The sequence below is a fragment of the Silurus aristotelis genome (assembly GCF_946808225.1).
Source record: "Silurus aristotelis genome assembly, chromosome: 2".
Lineage (NCBI taxonomy): Eukaryota > Metazoa > Chordata > Actinopteri > Siluriformes > Siluridae > Silurus > Silurus aristotelis.
In genome coordinates, this window is record NC_139575.1 from 16,030,554 (window position 1) to 16,038,887 (window position 8,334).

At 38.7% G+C, this 8,334-nt stretch overlaps 1 long non-coding RNA gene across 2 annotated transcripts in view; it reads left to right on the forward strand.

Annotated features, from left to right (window-relative positions):
• The first annotated feature begins 220 nt into the window (after positions 1–220).
• LOC310741869 overlaps positions 221–8,334 on the forward strand; it is an 8,337-nt gene continuing 223 nt past the window's right edge. Inside the window, exons 1-3 of one of the 2 annotated variants that reach the window (XR_014538075.1) lie at positions 221–342; positions 6,826–6,987; positions 7,096–8,334. The exon at positions 7,096–8,334 is cut by the window's right edge and continues 223 nt beyond it. This is a non-coding gene — a long non-coding RNA (uncharacterized lncRNA). The remainder of the gene's footprint in view (positions 343–6,825; positions 6,988–7,095) is intronic. The other variant, XR_014538076.1, reaches the window with a different exon arrangement.

Genomic DNA, 8,334 nt, shown 5'->3' on the forward strand with positions numbered 1-8,334 from the left:
CACAAGCACATGCGCTAGCAAACTGCAAAAGCCCTTTACTGCCAAATTGGAAACTAATTAAAGTCATCTATTTATAATGGCTCTTTAAGCTTAAAGAGCACATTTGATTATACTTTTTTCAGACATACCAACTAGAACAGACTCATGAGTGGGAAAACAATTGCCACCATACAGGGAGGGAGGGATGGCGGGATGGAGGGAAGGGGTGTCTAGCGCTAAATTGAACAGACAACTTGCTGAACCTTTCGTCTCGGCTTGACCAAGGCTGTTCCCGTGACCAGAAAATCACATGGGGAGAGAGAGATAGACAGCGATATCGAGCTTTATCACATGCAGACAGAGGTGAGGTTTAGAATTCTATCAGTGCTGTGTAACCCAACCAACAGACCTTACATCTCTGTCACCTCCTATATCTTTCACACAATAGTAATCACATCTGATTTCACAGCCTGTTGTCCACAGTCACTATTGCCTTTAAGGATTTAATGATTATTGATGAAAGTGGCCTTCTTCTCTGTTTTGATGAGCTATAGTGTTTATGTTTTGTCTTTTCTTATCACACCTCTAATCAAATAGATGTCTTATATTGTTTATTAGTTTAAAGCACAGACTGATCAGTAATTTTGGCCAAATCATCATGATATGTTTATTTCCATAGTAAAAAAAAAACGTACTGAATGATACTGCCAGAGTAGTCTGGCTCTGAGCTACGATAAAGCAACAAAGTTTATTCTATATAAAGCTGATATTATCATGAAATTCAACATTTGAAAAACACAGAAAATCTATGTAAAAAGCTTATAACACTGCAAGTTTAATATGCATATACAGTATAATGTGATAAATGTATAAATATATATATATATACAGTGAGGAAAATAAGTATTTGAACACCCTGCTATTTTGCAAGTTCTCCCACTTAGAAATCATGGAGGGGTCTGAAATTGTCATCGTAGGTGCATGTTCACTGTGAGAGACATAATCTAAAAAAAAATATCCAGAAATCACAATGTATGATTTTGTAACTATTTATTTGTATGATACAGCTGCAAATAAGTATTTGAACACCTGAGAAAGTCAATGTTAATATTTGGTACAGGAGCCTTTGTTTGCAATTACAGAGGTCAAACCTTTCCTGTAGTTTTTCACCAGGTTTGCACACACTGCAGGAGGGATTTTGGCCCACTCCTCCACACAGATCTTCTCTAGATCAGTCAGGTTTCTGGCCTGTCGCTGAGAAACACAGAGTTTGAGCTCCCTCCAAAGATTCTCTATTGGGAGACTGGCTAGACCATGCCAGAACCTTGATATGCTTCTTACAGAGCCACTCCTTGGTTATCCTGGCTGTGTGCTTTGGGTCATTGTCATGTTGGAAGACCCAGCCTCGACCCATCTTCAATGCTCTAACTGAGGGAAGGAGGTTGTTCCCCAAAATCTCACAATACATGGCCCCGGTCATCCTCTCCTTAATACAGTGCAGTCGCCCTGTCCCATGTGCAGAGAAACACCCCCAAAACATGATGCTACCACCCCCATGCTTCACAGTAGGGATGGTGTTCTTGGGATGGTACTCATCATTCTTCTTCCTGCAAACACGTTTAGTGGAATTATGACCCAAAAGTTCTATTTTGGTCTCATCTGACCACATGACTTTCTCCCATGACTCCTCTGGATCATCCAAATGGTCATTGGCAAACTTAAGACGTGCCTGGACATGTGCTGGTTTAAGCAGGGGAACCTTCCGTGCCATGCATGATTTCAAACCATGACGTCTTAGTGTATTACCAACAGTAACCTTGAAAACGGTTGTCCCAGCTCTTTTTAGGTCATTGACCAGCTACTCCCGTGTAGTTCTGGGCTGATTTCTTACCTTCTTAGGATCATTGAGACCCCACGAGGTGAGATCTTGCATAGAGTCCCAGTCCAAGGGAGATTGACAGTCATGTTTAGCGTCTTCTATTTTCTAATGATTGCTCCAACAGTGGACCTTTTTTCACCAAGCTGCTTGGCAATTTCCCTGTAGCCCTTTCCAGCCTTGTGGAGGTGTACAATTTTGTCTCTAGTGTCTTTGGACAGCTCTTTGGTCTTGGCCATGTTAGTAGTTGGATTCTTACTGATTGTATGGGGTGGACAGGTGTCTTTATACAGCTAACGACCTCAAACAGGTGCATCTAATTTAGGATAATAAATGTAGTGGAGGTGGACATTTTAAAGGCAGACTAACAGGTCTTTGAGGGTCAGAATTCTAGCTGATAGACAGGTGTTCAAATACTTATTTTCAGCTGTATCATACAAATAAATAGTTTAAAAATCATATATTGTGATTTCTGGATTTTTTTTTTTAGATTATGTCTCTCAAAGTGGACATGCACCTACGATGACAATTTCAGACCCCTCCATGATTTCTTAGTGGGAGAACTTGCAAAATAGCAAGGTGTTCAAATACTTATTTTTTTTGGACAGCTATTTTTAGGTCTCTCCAGAGATGCTCAATTGGGTTTAAGTCATTGCTCTGGCTGGGCCATTCAAGAACAGTCACGGAGTTGTTGTGAAGCCACTCCATCGTTATTTTAGCTGTGTGCTTAGGTTCATTGTCTTGTTGGAAGGTAAACCTTCAGCCCAGTCTGAGGTCCAGAGCACTCTGGAGAAGGTTTTCGTCCAGGATATCCCTGTGCTTGGCCGCATTCATCTTTCCCTTGATTGCAACCAGTCGTCCTGTCCCTGCAGCTGAAAAACACCCCCACAGCATGATGCTGCCACCACCATGCTTCATTGTTGAGACTATACTGGACAGGTGATGAGCAGTGCCTGGTTTTCTCAACACATACCGCTTAGAATTAAGGCCAAAAAGTTCTATCTTGGTCTCATCAGACCAGAGAATCTTATTTCTCACCATCTTGGAGAACTCCATGCGGGTTTTCATGTGTCCTGCACTGAGGAGAGGCTTCCGTCGGGCCACTCTGCTATGAAGCCCCACTGGTGAAGGGCTGCAGTGATGGTTGACTTTCTACAACTTTCTCCCATCTCCCGACTGCATCTCTGGAGCTCAGCCACAGTGATCTTTGGGTTCTTCTTTACCTCTCTCACCAAGGCTCTTCTCCCCCGATAGCTCAATTTGGCCGGACGGCCAGCTCTAGGAATGGTTCTGGTCGTCCCAAACATCTTCCATTTGAGGATTATGGAGGCCACTGTGCTCTTAGGAACCTTAAGTGCAGCAAAAAAATTTTTGGAACCTTGGCCAGATCTGTGCCTTGCCACAATTCTGTCACTGAGCTCCTCAGGCAGTTCCTTTGACCTTAATGATTCTCATTTGCTCTGACATGCATTGTGATCTGTAAGGTCTTATATAAACAGGTGTGTGGCTTTCCCAATCAAGTCCAATCAGTATAATAAAAAATTTCTGGACTCAAATGAAGGTGTAGAACCATCTCAAGGATGATCAGAAGAAATGGAAAGCACCTGAGGTAAATATTTGAGTGTCACAGCAAAGGGTCTGAATACTTAGGACCATGTGATATTTCAGTTTTTCTTTTTTAATAAATCTGCAAAAAGGTCAACAATTCTGTGTTTTTCTGTCAGTATGGGGTGCTATGTGTACATTCATGAGGAAAATAAATGAACTTAAATGATTTTAGCAAATGGCTGCAATATAACAAAGAGTGAAAAATTTAAGGGGGTCTGAATACTTTCCGTACCCACTGTATATGTATATATATATATATATATATTAACACACACAGACACGCGCACACACACACGCACACGCACACACACACACACACACACACACACACACACACACACACACGCACGCTGTCCTATTATCCTCATTGCATCTCATTATCACAAAGCCCCATGGCACACAGTGTACTGTAGATATAGATGCCTATAAGGTTAGCTATCGACCAAAACTCTTAAGTTCTCCTAAGTTCTAAACTACATGCCTTACATGCCTTCTTTTGTTTTTTCAAGGAATATGCGAGAGATTTTAAATCAAACAAACAAAATGTATTGAACTTTATCCTTATCATTTTTTGAACAATCCTTAGAGAAATTGCCTAAAAGTGAGATAAGTGCATAATAGAAAATATGTTGTGGTCATTAGATAGTGGAGTAATGATAATGCAAAACCCTTGCAAGGTAAACTTAATATAATGGATATATTAAAATAAATATAATAGAAAAAATAGAAAAAAATAGAAAGTTCAGAGCAGTGTGTGAGCTCCAGGCTGGCTTAATGCATCTGTTTTGCTGCTCTTGCCAGAGGGAGGTGATGGAGGAATGGCTGAAAAATGTGACGCATTCTGCTACTGAGGCACAGGGGAGAGTGGTGCAGTCAGCAGAGCCAATCCGCCTTCCTTTGAACACTAAATACACACACGTACACACACACACACACACACACACACACACACACACACACACACACACACACACACACATGAATGCCAAACCAATGTAGTCAGAGATGTCTCCATTTCAGCACTGTGGCTCCAGCAGCATGAGAAATATCTTTAGAAAGAATACGTTCTTTATATATATATATATATATATATATATATATATATATATATATATATATATATATATATATATATATATATATATATATTTATATGATAAGAGAAGGACACTCGTAGGAAAAATGAAAATAGTTGAAATTGTATAATATAGAAATAGTTAAAAATAAGAGGAACATACACAGCAGGTGCTTTCTGTTTATAGATGAGCTGGAGAGCCGGCCTCAGCTGGTCTTCAAGTGTTTCATCTTCCTTTTTTTATACTTGCTTGCCACACATAGCAAAGGCTTTTTTCAGTTTTCGTAGAAATGTTTTTTAATACGCATTACCAGACAAGTACTCAGGGTTTCAATTGTAATTGATGCTATAATTTATGCAAACCCTTAGTATTTGACCATGTGTGGCACAGAATTAAAATGTGTTGCAGGGTCACAGTGAAGCAGAGATGGTTTAATGCAATTGCAAGCATTTTGATCAATTAAGTTAAATGAGTAAATAAAAAACACAGCATATATGTGTACAGTATCAATATGTACAAACACATACTTAAAGAGGTACAAGAGGTTTGTGTGTGTGTGTGTGTGTGTGTGTGTGTGTGTGTGTGTGTGTGTGTGTGTGTGTGTGTGTGTGTGTGTGCGTGCATTTGTGCCGTTTCTTTTAACATTGAAGCTGAATGAGATGACAAGTGAAATGAATAGCCAGGTGACTGGGAAAGGTTCAACGTGTAAACCTTTAAAATCTTTATAAAATCTTGTATAAAAGGTTCTCCTTGGCTTACGTTCACTTAATCTTTAAGGATACCTCAAGCACATTCAGACATTTTAAAGTTAGCAGTGCTGACAGAAAAGAACAAAAAGTTGTCAGCTATAGAGGTTTTAATATTCAGTTAGCTATTTAGAGTTTTTATATTCAGCAGCAGTTTGTGACCATAGATTTTGTGGGGCAGGACAACATTAATAATGGCATAGTCTGGTTCAAAATTAAGTTGAGATGTATGCTATAAGTTATTACCTAGTTAATTGTTAGTAACTGTGCAATAGACCCTTAAGATTCAACAACATAGTCATCCTGCATAGAGTCAAGCAGCTTGTTTTGAACACTTTTAGATGTACTTTCATCTTTTCAAATTATGCCAAAGATTTAGAACAGAAGGTATACTGTTTCTTTTTTCTGAAGTCTGGCATTTCACTTGAACTTCTGTATCTAATTTGTCCATTGAAAGTGGTTCTGTACATCATAGACACAATGTTTTGCAAATACAATTTGTTTTGTTTTTTTGTGTAGAAATAAATTATATTGAATTATATTTTTTCAACAGACCCTTTTTATCTGACCCTTTAATAACTGCCTCATCTCCTGCTTCTCCCCTGAGCATGCCGAAATGTCATTTCTACCACAATGGACCTGTTAGTGATTGTTGCAATTCTCATTTTTTTTCTTAAAAAATAGTTGTTGAAAATACTACTTACAACATTTAGAAAGGTGAGAAACTTTAGTGAAACATTAGCTTATATCTGTCAAATAGCAGCATTTCTTTAAATCACTGGTCACTAGTTATATTAGAATGTTATTAGAAGCTAAAATGTATTTAGATATAAGGATGATCAATTGTTGATGTACAGTATATAGCTGACCCAACCTGCCCCTATGGACAAGCAATCACTGATTAGCATTCAAGCAGATAAATAATTTATGAAAGCCATGTCATTGGTATAATTGTTCATTGACATTGTAAAGCCTAAAATCAACCCATGTGCTAAGTCTATATAAACAGTGGGCAATTACCAGTTTCTTTGTATTATATGGGTGGTAATTAACTTAGCCATCAAATCATAGAGATATACTAGAGCCAAAATGTGATTTTAGATACACAAACCTGGATTATTTGATCAGGTTCAAAGAGAGCAACACTAAAACACGGCAGACATAAGACATGTAAATAAGGCACTATTGGGACATCATTTCTGCTTTCCTGTAATTCCTGTATTCTCATTATGACCCAATTAACAGAAAAACATAAATAAACAGACCATGAACTTGCATTCAGCTGCCTCTAGTGCCATGTGTTACAGAATCAAGATGCATTTATGTTGCCCTTGCAGTCTGCCTTCACAGAAAGGTGGATCTGTTTTTTTTTTTTTTCAGTCTGCTTCCTAACAAGTCTTCTAATAATTCTACTTGCTTTTTGGTAGGTAAACATTTTTGTGGATTTCAGGGTAAAAATAATCAGCTATGCAAATGTATCACAATAAAAAATGCATCGATAGTACGTTTTTGGGCATCAATTGCTTGTCATCTATTGCAGGTTTTGTCTTTGCTAATGCTGCAATTTACATAATCCAGGCAGATGTTTGCTGTTCCGATCAGTCTGCTAGTGGCAGTATTCTGAAGCAGGAAGAGCTCACACACATCATTTGTCTCTTTTTTTATCTGCCATAACTCTGCAGTTTCCACCAGGATCAAAAAGGTATCTGTCTATCTCTTATTGAAATTCAGCCTGTGTGTGTGTGTGTGTGTAAGCGCATTTGCATGAGTGTGTGCAAACAGAGATCTGGCTCATCTCTGTTATCTGCAGATCAATGAGACCCTCTCTAACGAAGCAGCTGCTTGTTGCACACATAGCCGGGTAAAGAAGATCTGCACATCTGGACAGCTTGGAAACACAACGCTTGGTGGGATTACAGTGAGTAAAATCAGAAAACGGCTTATCTCCTTCAAACCTCCTTCCAAAATCCTCTGCCTTGTCCACACTGCGCCACAAAGTGAAGGGTAATTTGTGCAGCACTTTTCTCTCAACAAAAAGCTGGGCCTGTCAAAGGACATTTCTGCCTGATGCTGATTTTTCTGTAGAGACAACATCACTTCCCGTATCCATTATCCAGTTAAGTGTGAAACAAGATGTTACCTTACAACAGATCCCATATTGGAGGGAAATAAACCAGATTTATCAATGTTACGCAAGGTAAAACCGTGTCAACACCACTTACCACATCAGAGTTATCTGTCTTCACACAAAAGGCTGCCCAAAGCCTGCATTTTTTTATATTGTGTTTCTGCACTAAGCCAGATTTCTGGATAGAATTAAGCGTATATTTGTATCCCTGAAACGTTTAATTATTTTCTGATTGTAAAAGGTTTAACAATATGGCTGAACTGAAAATAACAAGAGTTAATGGTTACTGAAAGAAGAACAATTTCACACAATTCCAATTTGCTAATATTAAAAATAAATGTTATCCTGCTCCTCTTTCCACTCATCAATATGACACATGAATTATCACATAGCACACAGCCCTAAATCACTAGCTGACTTGAATGTATAGCTCATAAATCAAGCTGTGCAATATATAATCTTAGAAGAAAACATGCATGCTCCCAGTAACCACACATTACTGCATTATAAAATTAGAAGCATTCAGACCGCAGCTAATGATTGTTAATAGATGTGCCTGTCTTGAAAACATGAACATATGTTTACCTATGCTGTGATCATCCTTAGGGGTTATGCACTTCACTTCTCCACTGTTCATGGATTGATGTCAAAGATCTCTTACCCTATTGATTGCTAAGTTGCGAACTAGGGAGCTAATTATAGTCCTTTTCCATAGTGATTTGTTTAAAACAATTAGAAACAGTACTAGCTAATGGCTAGTGCCGGAAACCATAAGAATGTGAGTGCTGAATCTATAACCACTATTGGCTGTGTTTTTCTGAGACGTGTTCAGTCATTATGAGCCTAATTAGGCCATAACAGGACTGAGTCTCTTCCGACACAGCACATTCCCACTCGTATGTCCAACCTCGCTATGGAGAC